Source organism: Panthera pardus, unplaced genomic scaffold, assembly GCF_024362965.1.
Source record: "Panthera pardus isolate Hobbes unplaced genomic scaffold, ASM2436296v1 HiC_scaffold_7, whole genome shotgun sequence".
Classification (NCBI taxonomy): Eukaryota; Metazoa; Chordata; class Mammalia; order Carnivora; family Felidae; genus Panthera; species Panthera pardus.
This window is the reverse complement of record NW_026527002.1, coordinates 80,070,683-80,087,207: the sequence shown is the minus strand read 5'-3', so window position 1 is coordinate 80,087,207 and position 16,525 is coordinate 80,070,683. Positions and strand designations below refer to the sequence as shown.

Genomic DNA, 16,525 nt, shown 5'->3' with positions numbered 1-16,525 from the left:
CAGGCGTGCGCGCCCTGCGTGCGGTGGGAGGCGTGCAGGCGCTCCCAGAGGGGCGTGGCGTCCGGGCTGGATCCGTGGGCACGTGTAGGTGAGCGTGCACGGTGGCTGCGGATGGCGTGTGGGTGCGCACATGCTCGTGCATGCACGTGTGAGCGTGTTTACCCGCGGGGCTGAGGGCAGGGCGTGTGCGTGTGAGCGGGGATCCCCCTCTCGTGCCTCGGGGGTCCCCCACTTGACAAACCTCAAGTCTCTCTCGATGGCCCGGAGGATTGGATGTTACCAACCCCCTGTGTGAGCGCCAGGCGCCATGACGGTGGGGAAACCGAGGCACGGAGAGGAGAAGCAGGCTGTCTGACTTCGCGGCTAGCAGAGGGTGGGCGAGACTTGAGCGCATGTCTGTGTCTGATTTCAGCCCATGCCCTCTGCCCCCCCAACCCCAGACCTTGGGAGCTGAGCCTCACTAGGGCCAGGTGGCAGGCTGGCCCGCAGACCCAATACCCCACAGTCTCCTCTGGGCTTCCTCGAGGTGCTTGTTGTCTAAACCAAGGCCCTGACCAGCGACATGATCCCAAGTAGGGCTCCCTGTCACACGCCCGTCTCAGGGGCTGTGCGGGCCCTGGGCCCCTGTCACTGAACATCTGCGCTCACCCACAAGGTTGGCAGGCTTGAGGCCTCGCCCAGCTTCTGGAAGCCGGTGCCCTCTGGAGACTGAGGAGGGTGTCCCAAGGCTCCGCACCCACCGTGACCGCGGCAGACTGAAATCCCTGCTCTAGGAGAGAGCCAGGGGAGTGGGCACAGGCGGGCTCCCCAGGCGTGGGGTGTGGGGCTCCAGCTGGGCCAAACCAACCCAGCAGGTTGGGCGGGAACTGGGTGGGCCTCCTTCCACCCCAGAGCCCCACCCCTGCAGGAGGTGGTAACCTTATTCCTGGCCCTGAGGACAGCCGGGGGCAATGAACAGAGGGGTCAGGGAGGCCAGGCCACCGCACCGCTCTCAGTCTTGGTTCTGCGTCAGTCAGTGGAGATCAGAATGTGACTCTCAGATGGCAGGGTGATAAGCGAGGGACGAAACGTGTTTAGCACAGAGTAAATGCTCAATAAACACCAGCTGTAGTTAGTTCAGGCTCAGGTAACACCGTGTCTGGGGGAGTGACAGGTCATACCAGTGTGGGGTGCCCAAGCAGGAGTGAAGGCAGCAAGTGAGGCCATCTGGGGGCCTGAAAGAGTGTTGGGGCAGGACCAGCCAGCCTCCCCCCCCCCAGTTGCCCAGTCCCCACTGAGTGGGTACACCCCCACCCTGGCCCTTGCACAGCATCAGGCTCCCTTCTTGACCGTCCTGACAGCTCTTGGGCCTCGCAGCTCCAGCCCTAGGGCCAGCTGGTCTAGAGACCAGCCCAGATCCACCAATGGCTGGGTGACTTTGGAGGCATCACTTAACTGCTCTGCGCCTCAGTTTCCTCATCTGAACAAAGGGGAAAATAGTCACCTGGTCCAACAAAATGGGCTTTTTGAGAATTGAATGAGGATTGTAGTTGTGTAGCCCTGGCCCGAAATACCCCCAACCCTGCCTGAACCCCCAGCGTCCCTGCCCTGTTTGCAGGCTCAGGCCTCCTCCTTTGAGCCCACTGCCGCCCCCGCAGGTGCCTACACCCCCAGCCCTCCCTGCTTTTGGGCCTCAGAGCTGTCCCTCCCCTTTGGTAGGCAGTCTGGGAGGTAGCTCCTGTCCCTCCGACAGCCTGACTGTCACTCCCCTAGCCCTGCCTCACCGCGGCTGCCCTCAGGTAGGACAGGGGTCACATGAGGCAGGCTGTGGGAGAGCTCTGGTCCAGGGACCAGGAGCAGGAGAGTGGAAGGGTGCTAAGCAGGACAGGACCTGGTCCCACCGTGCTTCAGAAAGGTGACTCTGCGGCTCTGTGAAGGTGGGTGTGAACTGGGTTAGACCAATATCACGGCCGAGGTCTGGGGCCAGTGGGAGGCCTGGACCCAGCAGGCAAGGGACCTCGTCCTGCATCCCCCCGCACAGATGGGCTAGCAGAGGGTCCCCAAGGCCAGGGCCTGCAAGCTCGAGGCGGGGGAGGTGCTGGAGGCTGCAGGGCCTTGACCAGTGGGTTGGTGGAGTGAGAGATGACGCCCGGCCGGGAGCCCTGCCTCTCAGTTCTGCCAGGGTCTCAGGCCCCCGCTGCCCGTCCCTCGCTGCCTGTGGTCTCCCGCAGGCTGTCTGCACCCTTCCCATCAGCCACCCCAGGCGGCCTCATTCCTTCCCATTGTCTGCTGCCTTCCGGTCCCCCCAAGCCGGGTGGCCTCTGAGGCCGGGGGTGCTCCCCAGAGCAATCACTCTGCCACCCGCTGGGAACCCGCAAATGTAGCTCCGGGTCCCAATGCGCCTAGCCCTAGCGTGAAAGGTGCTTTCTGATAACTTAGCCTTGTTTGTCCACCGCCTACCGATACTGGCCAAGCGCTCACCTTGGCAACCAGATTCCCTTGCTTAACCGACTGAGCCGCCCGGCGCCCCCAGCGTACATGATTCTTCAATGAAAGAGAAAAAGATGAATGGGGCTAAACTGCAGGGAAAAGGGACCCAGCAGCCCTGAGCTCACGGCGGGCTTACAGCTGCTGCAACAGCCTTGTGGGCCCCAGCGCCACGCTGAGCCCTGATCCCACCCGCACACTGACCCCTGATCCCTGCCGAACTCTGAATCCCAGTGACACACTCAACTTTGAGCCCAGTCCCAGGATGAACTCTGATCTTGCTGGTGGAGTGAGGCTTGACCCTTGTCACAAGCTGGGTCGTGCCCTTGATCACACACAGAATCCTGATCCTAATTCCATACTGAGCCCTAGTCTTGGTCACACATGGAGCCCTGATCCTGGTCACACACCGATGTTGACTCGATCACACTCTGAGTCTTCTTCCTGTTCACACGATGAGCCCCGATCATAGTCACATACTGAGCCCTGATCCTGATCACACACTGGGCCCTGAAGTGGACCCTAACTCTGGTCGTATGCCGAGCCCCAATCCCGGTCACGCTCTGAGCTCTGATCCTGATCACACACGGAGCCCTGATCCTAGCCGCATACTGAGCCCTAATCCTTATTCACATTTGGAGATACGGGCTTCATCAGACATTGAATCCTGACCCTGGTTATACATTAAGCCCTGATTCTACCCTCAACTTATCACTGGCTCTAGCTTTACTGACTGAACCCTGACCCCATTTACTAGTCATGACCACTTTACATCCATCGGTTCCACCCCTGCCTCACCAGGCAGCCTGAAGAAAGCGGTGTCAGCTCAGTTCCACTCTGGCCCCCAGCTCTGAACCCAAATCAGAGGTGGGCCTGGGAGTGGTTTCCCAGGACTACAGATTAGGGAAGGGCTGAGCCATACATTTCTCGGCCACCTCACCAGCTGCCTCCACCCTTCCCGGCTGGCCGAGCCACCCCCACCGCTCCCTCCCTCCCTCCAGCCCGCTGTTGGGGGGATGACCCTGGGAACACGGCCCAAACACCCAGAGCTCCTTGGAGCTGGAGGGGTCAGTAAACACCACGGAAAACAGGCCTCCTGGCAGCACTGCGTCGGGAAATGGGGTCAGCCCTCTCTGCAGCCGGCCGTTCTTGGCTCCGGACCCCAGTTACCCCCAGCAACTTCTCTGGGCTCTCCCACCTCAAGGTCAGACCATACCTGCCCTGCCACGGGCAGCCACCTGACATCTCGATTCAAATCAAAACCTGCCTCTGCCCAATCTCGATGGCCCCAATTCCTTGCTTTGGGGCTCAGTATTGGCTCCCTCCCACTTTTTTCTTCTTTCTTTTAAAGCCACCGTTTATGAAGCACCTATTGCGTGACGTATTCCCCAAGCCTGGACCAGTGCCCGGTATTGACTGGGCCCCAGCAAGGCTTCACTGGATGAATGAAGGCTGGCTCCCCTCCCACACCTTCCTGGGCTTCTCACCAGAGGCCGGGCGGCGAGGTGCCAGCACCCCATTTTACAGGTGAGAAAACTGAGGCTAGTAACGACTCTGCTCCCACATCCCGAGGCCCCTCCGGCAGTCAGTCCTGTGGCTCCGGTGTTCATCCAGAACGCAGCCTCACTTCCACTCACTGCCCCCGTCCGCTCCCCCTGCACCCTCATAGAAGCCCCCCGTGGTCCCCCTGCTCTGCACCCTGCAAAGTTCCACGTGTCCCCCTCTGCCCAGACCCCCCTCACTCCCATACCCACTCGGGGGCTCCCTGCGGCTCACTGTGGGTGGCAGCACCCAACCCCCCCCCCCCCGCCCCTTCCTCAGCGTTCTTTTTCTTGATAGTGTTTACAACCAGGGACTGCGATTGGTTGCCGTGTCTCCCCACCAGAATATAAGCCCCTTGAGAGTGAGGACTTCATATGTTTGCATCACACACACTGAGTGAGACCCTGGCACCTCGAAGATACTCCGTACTCTCTGCTGAACGAATGACCGCATGAATGCACGCACAGGGCGTGTGAATGACCAGGAGGGCGGCACAACCAGGATGCGGCCCGTTTCAGTTCTTTTCTTTTTTTCTTTTAGTTTATTTATTTATTTTGAGAGAGGGTGAGTGCGTGTAGGGGAGGGTCCAAGAGAGAGTGAGAGAAAATCCCAAGCAGGCGCCAGGGCTGTCAGCACAGAGCCCTACACGGGGCTCTATCTCACGGGTCAAGAAATCCTGACCTGATCCGAAACCGAGAGTCAGACGCTTAACCGACTGAGCCACCCAGGTGCCCCTCAGTTCATTTCTAAAGGGCATGCTGTTCCCTGCATGGCCTGGGGAGGGGGGTGACATCCTCTAATGCCCCCGACCACTGCACCCCAGGAAAGGGGCGTCTGTGAGCAGGGCCAGGGCCTACGGCCTGCCTATACATTCTCTCATTCACGGTTCCTTCCTGCACTGGCTGGGTGTGGACATGTGCCAGGCTCAGCCCAGGGAACAAGGGCCCCAGGGACCAATGAGGCAGGGCAGAGACCATCCTGAGTGGCTGAGAGGGTTGCAGGATTGGTGGCCGGGGCTAGGGTGAGGGCCCAGCAGGCAGGCCAGGGAGAGCTGAGTGACGGGGATGTGGAGGGAGGGGCGACGCCCAGCCCCCAGCGGAAGACCAGACGGGCTTCCAGGGTGGACATCCTTGGGGCTGTCCCCTCCCCTCCTTCAGGTTTTCCCAAGTCCCCTTCACAAGTGATCTTGCCTGACACCCCACCTTGTCCCCCGACCCCGCCCCGCCCTTCTCCCCACGTGCTGCTTCTGCACAGAATCTGTTACCCCCTAACTTAACACACCTGACTTGCCGTGTATCACTTGTTCACGGTCCGTCTTCCCCCTGGGACGCAGCCTGCTGGAGAAGGGACTGTGTTTGTCCGTCTTCTCTGTTGCTGCTTTGCGCAGCATCTGTGACCGTGGCTGGCACAGGGGACCTGCACCGTCAGTGGTTATGGAGGCAATGAACAAATGAATGGAAACATATGGCAGCCCTTGGCACCCAGGAAGGTCTCAGTGTTAGCCGTTGGTGCGACCGCACTCCCGTGTGAACTCACATCCTTCCCTTGTCTCTTGGGTCCCCATCTGCAAAATAAGGACAAAAAATCATCTGACCCCAGAGGGTTCCTATGCGGTCCGGTGAGACCATGGACAGAAAAATACCTTGTAAAGTGTAGACTGCTCTGTAAATGGTGTGTCAAAGCCCAGCTTTATTTTTGGTGTGTGCTGGGGGAGGCAGGAATGACTGTACGCTTGTGTGGTCTGGGAGGGCTTCCTGGAGGAGGTGCCCCTGGGACAGGCAGACCCAAGGAGGAAAAATGGCACTGCTGGCAAGGGGAACAGTGTGAGCAAAGGCAGGGCAAGACACAGCCAACCCAGAGGGTTGAGGGGGGTGCCATCCAAGCAGGGTGCCAGCTCCTAAGATGGAGGTCTGGCTGAGGGCTGCTTCGGGGCTGGAGCCACTCCAGAGGCCCACCCTGCCCTTATTGATGTCAGCAGGTGGGGCCTGTGCCTTGGGGCCTGGGTGGGGTGGCCCCACGCGTCACCTGCCTTCACCCTTCATTCTGAGAAGTCCTGCTAGACGCCCCACCCTGCCACCTGCCAGTGCAGCTGGCTCCCTGCCCTCTCTTCAGGTCACCCTGGTCATTTGGTTCCCGGCTGGGCTGAAGGGAGCCTGGCCCTCCTCCCTCACTGTCCCGGCGAGTGGACTAGAGTTGCACAGCAGATGCTACAGCTCTCCTCCCCACCCCCCCACCCCCGACTCTGATGGCCTGGGAGTTCCTTGCAAGCCCTTGACCTTGGGCAGAGGGCGCAAGGATGCAGAACCAGACAGCCGGGGTTACTTACCTGCTGTACGACATCAGGCCCGCCACCTTGCTTCTCTGTGCCTCGGTTTCCTCTTCTAACAGAAGCGCACACAGTGCTGTGGGAGTGGCCCTGACTGGGCGGGGCTCAGCTGGTGTTCTGTCCTTCGTGCGCCCGGCCCCAGGCTCTTGAGTCAACCAGACAAGCATTAGCACTGAACTCATGCACCCATTTTTTTAAACGATTTTTAAAAGTAATCTCTACACCCAACATGGGACTTGAACTCACAACCCCGAGATCAAGAGTTATGTGCTCCACGGACTGAACCCGCCAGGCGCCCTCTGCCAACATTTTTGTCTTTTTTTTTTTTTTTTTTGAGAGGAGGGGGGTGGGGGAGAGAGACAGAGGAAGAGAGAGAAAAAATCTCAAGCAGGCTCTGTGCTCCGCTCGGAGCCCCACACGGGGCTCAATCCCACGCCCCTGGGATCATGACCTGAGCTGAAATAAGACTGGGACGCTCAACTGAATCAACCACGTGGGCACCTAGAACTCATGCACCCATTTTGCAGCTGAGGAAACTAAGGCATGGAGGAGCAAAGAGACTTGTTCACAGCCAGGACCAGCTACACAATTTTGAGACCTGGTGTAAAATGAAAAATTGGGTCCCTTGTTCGCAAGCTGTTAGTGGCAAAACAGCCATGGTAGAGCATGAAACCGAACGTGGGGGCCTTCTGAGCCCCCCAGGTGGGGCCCCGTGTGCAGCCTGCAAGGAAGGGGTGAGCCGACACTTGAACCCAGGTGCGCTGACACCCAGCTCCTCTCCACCCCGGGACTCCTAGGCCCCCCAGTAAAGAAGGCCTGTCGGCACTGGTGCCCCGTTCTCCAGCACCTGTAGGACCCGCGGGGACCAGGAGGAGGCCCTGGTCACCAGTCATTCCTCAGGCCCAGGCCAAGAAGACATTGAAAGGGGGGTGTTCCAGCCATGGGGTGTGTGTGTGTGTGTGTGTGCGCATGAGCGTGGGTCTGCCTGTTCTCAGGCCTCCACCATCCCCAAGTAAATTTCCTCCTGGGCCACGGTGTCTCAAGAGCCAGCCTCAGCAACGAATTCCTTTGGGGGTAGGCAGTGCCCTCTTTTTAAGAAGCACAAAACCCTGAGGGAGAAGGGGAGAGAGGAAAGCAGACATTCGTTCCAAGGCTCAGTGGGGGCTGGGAGGGGTGATGAGGCACTGGCCCTGGAGAAAAAAGGACCCGCACGGACTTTAGGGATTTCAGATGGCCGGCACCTGTCCCCAGGGCCAGTCCTGTTTCCTGGGCCCTCCTCTCCTGCCCCTGCCCAGCCCCGCCCTCACCCTCTCAGTGCATGGGACAGCCACCTCCCCACTGGGCTGTCCCATCCAGCTGCTTCGAGACCTCCTCAGGCTCCCTCACCCTCAGGACAGAGGCCACCTTCCACAGCCGGGCCTCTGAGACCCTCCAGCCTGGCTGAAGTCGGTGTCTTATTTTACTGTTCTATTTATTTACTCTACAATTTAATTGTAGAATAGAAGACATAGAAAGGCAGAGCGCCAAGACTTAACGTGTGCCCGCTTCTCCCAACCCCGGAGGGGAATCTGACACCCTCTACAGTTCATCTTCCCCACGTGAGACCTTTCTCAGCCCCGACTGCACTCATCCGGTCCCCAACAGGCATTTTCTAGCATCTGCCCCTCCCAGGCTGGGCGGAAAGCTGCCTCAGTCTCTTCTGGAAACCCTCCAGGTCTGCCCAGGCTAGGAAGGCAATACGTGCTACGCGGGGGGGGGGGGGGGGGGGGGGGGGGGCCACGGCTGGTTTCTCCAGTATCACAGCCACTTACTGAGCACGGCCCATGGGCCCGTGTGGGTTCTGTCCACCTCACAGATAAGGAAACTAAGGCTGGGAAGGGGTGGGGCTCACCCAGGACCCAGGGGCAGAAGAATGGTCTAGAAGAAGCCTGAATCTCTTCTGAAGACACACTGTGGTCCCAAGTGTCCATATGACCCTGATAGTTGTAGGAGCCAAAGTGGGCACATGACCCTGGGGCACCCTATGGCCAGGTAGCCATATGATTCCTGGCCATTGTATCACCCCAAGAAGCCCTATGACCTTAGGAAGCCATATGACCCTGGTAAGCTGTATGGCCCTGGGCAGCCATGTGACCAGGGGGCTATATGAGTCCGGGGAACAATATGACCCCAACTAGCGATACAACCTTGGAAAGCTGTATGACCCCGGATAGGCATATGACTCCAGGAAGCTGTATGACTCCACGTGGCCGTATGACCCTGGGAAGATATATGACCTTGAGTGTCTGTATGACCCAGACAGCTGTATGGACTGCAGTAGCAATATGACTCTAGGTACCTCATTGATTCTGGGGTGCCATATGACCCCTTTGGGTACCCCTCGGGGGACCCCCCCCGAGATGCCACCTGACCCCAGGGAACATCTATGCCCCAGGGAGCCTGCCGCTGCTTGCCAGTTCCAGCACCTGGAGGTCCTGCCAGAGATTCGCTCCTCTTGGGGCTGACGCTACTCTGAAGGCCACTCACTGCTTTGACACCTGGGCAGGCATTGTCCCTCAGGCCTCCCGTTCCACCATGGCAATTTGGGAGGCGGGGGCTTGCCCCAAGATCTGGGACCCACTGCCCCTGCCTCGTGGGAAGTCTGCACCCCATGCTCTGCGGGGGGGGGGGGGGGCATCCTCCCCATTTTGCCTTGGGGCTCATAGAGATGAGGCACGTCCTCCAGGGTCACACAGTGGGAAGGGGCAGAGCTGGAACTCTGCCCCATGCTCTCTGCTCTCTCCACGACACCCAGGTTCACCAGGAAGTTGGCACCCAGAGAGCACATGCAGTCAGGTCTGGCCCGGAGCAGGTGCTCAGAATACGTGGTGATAACTGAGCACACTAATTGAAATACCGGGGTCTTGCTAAAGAGTTCATCTTAGCAAGTGTTATTGCTTAAACACAAAGGAGAGCTTTACAAATGATCAGAGGAGGCATCCGCTGAGGGACAATGGGGGACAGTTGGGACATTGGCTCCTATGCTCTCTTCCCCTCCTCAGGCTCCACTGGCCCCATCCACAGTATACAGAGGGCAGCCTCAGTTGAGGGCTCAAGCCCGATCTCTGAAGGGACCCGGCAGGTTGGAAGGGGCCTGGCACACAGCGGGCCCTCAGTTATGAGCTGGGTGGTTGTTTGTCATCGCGGTGAGACCTGAGTGGTCTCAGGTGACCGAGTCCCCCACATACCTCCTCCCTTCCCTCTCCAGCCCTGGGAAGTTGAAAATTACCGCTCATCAGCCATTTAGACGGTGCTCGCTTGTCGAGGTGAACGCACCCATTTCTTGTAACAGCACTGTGAGGGGCTAACACTCTGCCCTTCTGGAAGCTAAGGATACCCAGGTCCAGTGAGCTGATGTGACCTGCGGAAGGTCAGAGGGCTGGTCAGTGGCAGGGCCAGGGTTTCAGCTTAAGCAGGCAGCTGGCTGCATGTCTGGGCTCGTGACTGTCACCCTCTCCAGGTGAGGTTCATTCCATTTCACGGACTGAGACTTATTTACAGTGAGGTCAAAGTTCAAACCCAGGCCCTGTGACCACCCTCCCCCCCCCCCCCCCCCGCAAGCCTGTCTGCTGATGGCCCCTCCATTTTTCCAACCCCGACCTGCCCCAAATCCTGCCCTTCCCAAGCCAGCTCTCCTATCCTCTCTGCCTCCCAGCACCAGGGTCAGGGGGTGCTAAAAGTTGCAGGGGTCTCATGCCTCCTGTAGGTGTCCTGAACCTGGTGGGGTCACAAGACAAAGAGGAGAGCTCTTGACCCCCATAGGCATGGGACCCCTGTAGGCATGGGGTTATAGGGAGCACGTGGGGTGCCTGGTCCAGGCCAGCTCACGTCGTTTCAGGAGTCTGTGGACCCCCCAGAGTCTCTCCATGGGTCCTCATTAAGAAGTTCCTTTTCTCTCTCTTTGTCCCCTTCCACATGCAGACATGTCTGCAGCCCCATTGCCCCACTGCAGGCAGCCTCTGGAATGCAACAATGAACCTGGCCTGGTACCAGCTGCTTGGACAGGGCTTGCAGGCTACTAGAGAGACAGACGTGCCCGATTACAGTTGGGAATGATTTGTGAAGGAGCAGGGTGCCTCAGAGCTCATGAGAGGGAGCCACTCACTCCTGTAAGGCAGGACATCCGAGAGGGCTTCCTGGAGGAGGCCATTCCTGGCAAATCTCTGGAAATGGTCAATGTGACAGTTTTATCGGTCCTTAGGCTCTGCGTGTCCGTGGATGAGAAGGACACAATTCTGCTCCAAGGGTCCCCAGGAGCAGTGAAGGCAAGGTTGCGCGTGCAGTGATGGAGATGTTGTCATGCCCCGGGCTCCCTGCAAGTGTCCCAGGAGACCAGTGTGCTCACAAATGAGGCCATAGGATGAGAAATTACGGAGAACTATGGAAATCGTGGAGAATAATTATTGGAAATTATGAAGAATTTAAAGACGGTCATGGCAGAGTGATGCAGCAGGCATGCAGCCCCTTCTGAGGTTGCATGCCTGTGGCGGGAAGTCCCCAGGCACGCCACGCTCTGGAGCCGGGCGAGAGCCCAGGTCTTCCTGACTTCGGGGCTTCTCTCCTCACAGGGCTGGTGGCCCTTCATTCAAGGAGCTGCCATGGGGCGGCTGGACGGTGGGGCCACGAGCTACGGGCACGTCTTACCCTTTGTCTTAACGGGCTCAGGCTGCCTTAACAAGAATACCACAGACTGGGCAGCTCAACAACACTTACTTCTCACAGTTCTGGATACTGGGAAACCCAAGATCACAGTGCCAGTGTGGTCGGGTCCTGGGAGGGCTCCTCACACGGCCCTCCTTGGTGCAGGCACCTAGAGAGAGGGGAAAAGAGCTTTTTCTTGTCTTTTTTTTTTTTAAGGTTATTTACTTATGTATTTACTTATTATTATTATTATTTTAATGTTTATTTATTTTTGAGAGAGAGAGAGGGAGCAGGGGAGTGGCAGAGAGAGAGAGAGAGAGAGAGAGAGAAAGAGAGAGAGAGAGAGAGAGAGAGAGAGAGAGAGAGAGAGAGAATCCCAAGCAGGCTCTGTGCCGTCAGCACAGAGCCCGATGTGGGGCTCGAAGCCATGAACCATGAGATCATGACCTGAGCTGAAGTCAGATGCTCAACTGACTGAGCCACCCAGGCACCTGTCTGTATCAAGTGTTTTAAAAAGTGCATTTACTCCTCACAACAACTTGTGAGCTAGGTGTTGTTAGAAGGCTCATCTACAGATGAACACGCTGAAAGGTTAAGAAAGGTGTCCAAGGTCACAGCACATCTGAGATTGCCTCTGCCTCTGTCCTCTGGCCACAGGAGCCATAAAACCCACAGAGGAGGTAGATAGACAGTTATGAGGCACCCACTATGTGTCAGAGGTCACTTTGGGCTCTTTATGCATATGCTACTGATCTTATTAACCCCTGATCGAAGTATTACATACACACCCATGTAACCAACACCCAGAGCAGGAAATGGAATCTTACTAGCACCCCAAACACTCTCTCCATTTTCCCTTCCTGGCTCTGGCACCCCTGCCTCTAATGTTAACCACTGTCTGGATTCTACATACATTTCTACCACTTTATTTTATCTTTAAAAATGTTTATTTATTTTAAGAGAGAGAGAGAGAGAGAGAGGGAGCAGGGGAGGGGCAGAGGAAGAGGGAGACAGATAATCCCAAGCGGGCTCCATGCTTTCTGCACAGAGCCCACCTCTGAGCCTGATCCCACGGACGGTGAGATCGTGACCTCAGCCGAAATCAAGAGTCAGAAGCTCAACTCACTGAGCCCCCCAGGTGTCCCTCTACCACGTTATATACAGGGAATCCTATATGCTTTGAGGTCTGGCTTTTCTTACCTCAAAATCACTTGCGAGTGTCATTCATGTTGCCCTGCGTGTTTGTAGATTACTCACAGCCGTGTGATCATCATTCCACAGCACGAATAGGACACAGGTGATGTATCTGTTCTGTGGTTGGGCATTTGGGTCCCTTCTAATGTTTGGTAATTGCAAACAGTGCTGCCGTGCACAGAAATGCGATCACGTAGGGCGTGCATCTAGGAAGGGAATTGCTAGGTCATCAGGCTTGCATAAGATCCAGACTTCCAAGGCGGGGCATCAATTTGCACCCCCACCAGCAGTGTAAGAGAGTTCCAGTTGCTCCACGTCCTCACCAACACTTGACACTGTCAGATTTTCCCATTCTAACTGCTCTGGAAGCTGCGCGGTGCACCCTTTATTTCCAAATCCCTTCGGCAGCCCCATGAGACGGGTCTTGCGATCTGTCTCACAGATGAGGACACCCAGAGATGAAGTCACTAGTCGAGCCTGGCGAGAGCACAGACCGTCTGACCTCAGCCCGCTGTATCACCTGTTTGTCAAGCTGCCTCCCCCGACCTAGTCTCCTGGACTCCCAGCGGCCCCATCCTTGGGACGGTAGCCATCCGCCTGAGGGGTGATGCGGGAGCGGCGCCTCCTGCCCGAGTCAGGCAGTGAGGGAAAGGCTCGGGGTCCGGGGTCCTGCCTTGCTACCAAGAGGGGGCGCACAGTGCGGGAGATGCAGTCGGGCGAGGGCCCAAGCCGAGGGAGGGGGTTTGAGGAGGGAGACCCGGAGGGCGAGGCCAGGAAAGCGCTCTCTGCGGCACCTGGGGGCGGAGCCCACCCTGCTCCGAAAGGGCGGAGGAGTTGGGGGAGAGAGGAGGCTAGGCTGGTGGGGGCTCCACTGCGAGGAGGGCGTCTGGAGAGAAGGAAGCAGGGGGTAAGCGTGGGGAGGGACAGGGGCTCCCGCGCGGGGGAGCCGGGGCTGGGGGCGCGCTGGACGCCCCGCCCACGAGGCGGGAGGTGGGACGCAGCAAGGGGCGGGGTCTAGGGCGGGGCCCGGGCGGCGGGGCGGGGCGGCACGGTGGGCGGGGCTCACGGCGACCAATGGGCACGCGTGAAGCTAGCCCCGCCCCGGCCTCCCGCGGCGCCTGCTGCATAGTCATGAGCGCAGGCCCGCGCTGCGTCAGCGGAAGCGGCGCGCGGCGGCTGTTTCCGACCCGATAAAGCGGCGTTGTCCCCGCGCGCCGGCCGCAGCTTCGCAGCGCTCCGTTCGCGCCCGCGTCGCTCGCTGTCTGACCGCCCGCCCGCCCGGCAGGCCGGCCGAGAGCAGCCGCCGCCGGGCCCCGCCGCCGCCGCCGCACCCCCAGCGCCCGGGGCCCCGCGCCCCCGCCCCCGCCGCCTCCGCCCGGCCCGGCCCGGCCGCCCCGCCGCGCCGCCGCCCCAGCGGCCCCGGCCGGAGGAGACAGGTGAGCGGCCGCCTCTCCCGCCCGCCGCCCAGGCCCCGCACCTGGTCGCCGCCACCTGCCGCTTCCCGCCTCCCCACCCTACCTCCGCGCGGCTCGGCCTCGAGCCCCTAGTCCGGCTCCCAGCCCGCCCGGGCATCTCGTCCCCGGGGAGGGGACCCTCACCCTCGCCTCGGCCCCGGCGAGGCGCGTCTCCCGCCGGGATTCCCGCCCCATCCGCGGCTTCCTCCCTTCTCTCCCCGGGCTGCACCTGCCTCTGGTCGCTCCCGTCCCAGAAGCCTCCTGGAACATCCCGGCCCCCTTGCCCGCGGTGCGCACCTTATCACGGACTCGGTTCCCCGCCCCCGCCCCCCCCCCCCGGTCGTGCTCCGCAGCGTTCCCCCACCCCCTATTTCCTCCGGTTTCTCTACCCAGAGGGAGCCTCGCGCCTCGCTCCCTCGGTTCCGACCCTGTCCTGGCCCCTCGGCCTGACATCTATTTCCTAACTTCTGAGAGTCCAGCCCCTGTCCCCTCTGCCTCAGCCTGCCTTCCTCCCCCTTCCCCCCCCCCCCCCCCCCCCCCCCAGCACACACGCGCCCCCAGCACGCCCATCCAGTGTTCCAAACCTCCGGCTCCAAGCTGTCCCCTGGGCAGCGCCTGTGTTTTGTCTTATGTGCATGCCCTCCGGGCTGTCCCTTTGAAGACACCTTTATTTCCTGTGGCCAAGCTTGGCCCTGGAGGAGAGGGGCCGGTGCATCTGTGCATCCAGGTCCAGAGCCCTTGCCCTGCACATTTCTCCGCATCCCAGCACCGCTTTCCTTTTCCCGAGCAACCCCTCCTCCTGGAGCTCTCGAATTTAACCCATTCCTTCCCAAGGTGTGTTGCTCTTGATTGGGTTGTTGGGGAGCACTTTCCAGTTGAGGGCTTTTCTAGGGGAGGTATATCAAAACGGGGAGGAATGGTGGTTTGGGAAAAGCCCAGCCTCCTGGTTAGCTATCCATAATGATTCTAGAAAGTGGGGGCGGGGGGGGGGGGCGGTTGCTAGGGAGGAGTGGGAAGGGGTGGAAGGGGCACTTGATCTCCTAGGGACTGTGAGATTTTTTTGTTTTTCCAATGGGGGCACCGTGGGTCAGACTGAGCCACCGAGCCCTATCGGACACCTCAGCTGACTCCAGCAAAAGAGGCCTTGGAGCCCCTGGTTATTGGGGCATCTCCTAGTCCTAGATCCTGGGAAGGGAGGAGGGTTTGGAAGGTGAGTGACCGAAACAGTTGTTGTCGGGTCAAATGATTGTCAGAATCGAAGCCTGTTTCTGCTGGGGAAACGATCTTGCCAGTGTTCTGTGTACGTGCCCTGCACTTTTCCTTCGCTACGACCGCCTCACACCCTCCGGCCATCGACAGACAGGTAGGGCATGGGGAAGTCTGTCATCTCTCCGTTTTGTGCTTGGGGGAAAAAAAAAAAAAAGAAAATGAAAAGCTGGAGGATTGGTTTATTAAGAAGTGTCACTAATGGTTGGTATCAGAAACAGTAATCCCTAACCTCTTAAAAATTAGGAATAATTTCCTTGCTTTTCAGCTAGGTCTGAATTAGCTATTGAAGGAAAGAGTAAGAGTTTATTTAAGGCTTGGGAGAGATTTTGCAGAATCTGCCTGAAGTTCAAGAGTGGCAGTGTTGGTAGTCTGGAGCTTTGCAGGCCCCAGGTGGAAGGACCAGGACTTGATCAGGATCTCTAGTGCGCCCTGGTGAGGGGCTGGGGAATAGGTTGTCTTAAAAATTGGGAATTTCGGCTCCATTCTGGCTAATTGTTTTTGTGGGCAGCAGCTGTAAAAGAAAGAAATGGATCTTTTGAGATGCATTTGAAATGCATATTAGGTATTTAGTGGTGGCTTTTTAGTGGCCCTGGGTGTCCCCCAGGGAGGCTGCCCACGCACTCCTGGGGTCGGTGAGTTGCCTGCTTCCCTTGCAGAGATGAGGGCTGTGGCCTTGGCCTCTTGAGAGCAGAGCAGAGATTGGACCGGGTGAGCTCGAGCTCCAAGGTGGCTCGCAGCTTTTAACATCCTGGGGCTCTCTGTGTTCTCCAACTTTGCTTGTTGGAGAGGAGGGGAGCTGGGGAGGGGCGGGAGGAGCCTGGGAATGGGGCCCTGCCCTCTCTGAGCCGGGAGATCCCGCCCTGCAGGTCTGCAGGGGGGAGGGGCTGCGGCAACGGCAGCTCCCCCATCCCCAGTGGAGGCAGGCAGTCCAAGAAGGTATTTTGGCCAGCGATTAGGTTGCTTGACGTTGGGCTGGTTTTATCTGTGTTGTCAGAGGGACGGTGGGGGGAAGAGCGGACGGCTGCGCTGGGGTCCGGGCTGTAGTATTATTTTCTGGCCGTGGTGCCCGTTCGTCCCTATCGCCCGTCTGCACCCTCTGCCCTCTCTGCCTTCTTCTGCTTGCCCTGCCAGCCCCGAAGCCCAGCCCCGTGTAGCCGTTAGGGGTGGTTCGTGACTAACAGCCTCGCGGCCTGGCACAGGGTCAGGGTGGCTGGTGAGCGCCGTAGGTGGCAGACAACCCCAAATTGCCAGTGCCCTCCTCGGGAACACCCCTGGCAGAGCCCCGTCTGTAATCTGTGGAGCCAGAATGCGCTGGAAGCCGTGTTCCTGGTGAGGGTGCTGCTGCACAGCCGTTTCCTCTGGTTCCCCAGATTTCTTTATCACAGCACAGTTCTGTTGACAAAGGTGCACTCAGGGAGACTCCATTAGGAGGGCCGCCTCGACTCCAGGCCAGGAAACATGAGAGCGGTTCAGCTTTGCTGAGTGGAAATCTGACCAGAGGGAAAAAGCCTCCCAGATGAGGAGCAGCCATATAGAAAGGAGGGGGTGGGAGAGGACCCCCGGAGCCAGGGTGGGGGGGGCAGTGTCTGCAGGG

At 59.0% G+C, this 16,525-nt stretch overlaps 1 protein-coding gene and 1 long non-coding RNA gene across 3 annotated transcripts in view; one reads left to right on the top strand and one right to left on the bottom strand.

The window, feature by feature from the left end:
• Window positions 1–9,570: 9,570 nt before the first annotated feature.
• LOC109273066 (uncharacterized) lies at window positions 9,571–14,344 on the bottom strand. The gene is made up of 4 exons (XR_002082727.2): window positions 14,247–14,344; window positions 12,215–12,414; window positions 11,018–11,183; window positions 9,571–9,734 (listed from the first exon to the last, which is right to left on the bottom strand). It is a non-coding gene; the product is annotated as an uncharacterized LOC109273066 (long non-coding RNA).
• Window positions 13,534–16,525, top strand: part of SLC45A4 (solute carrier family 45 member 4) — an 80,177-nt gene continuing 77,185 nt past the window's right edge. The window contains exon 1 of one of the 2 annotated variants that reach the window (XM_053896487.1): window positions 13,534–13,644. The gene's annotated coding sequence lies outside the window, so the exon portion shown is untranslated. The remainder of the gene's footprint in view (window positions 13,645–16,525) is intronic. The other variant, XM_019459731.2, reaches the window with a different exon arrangement.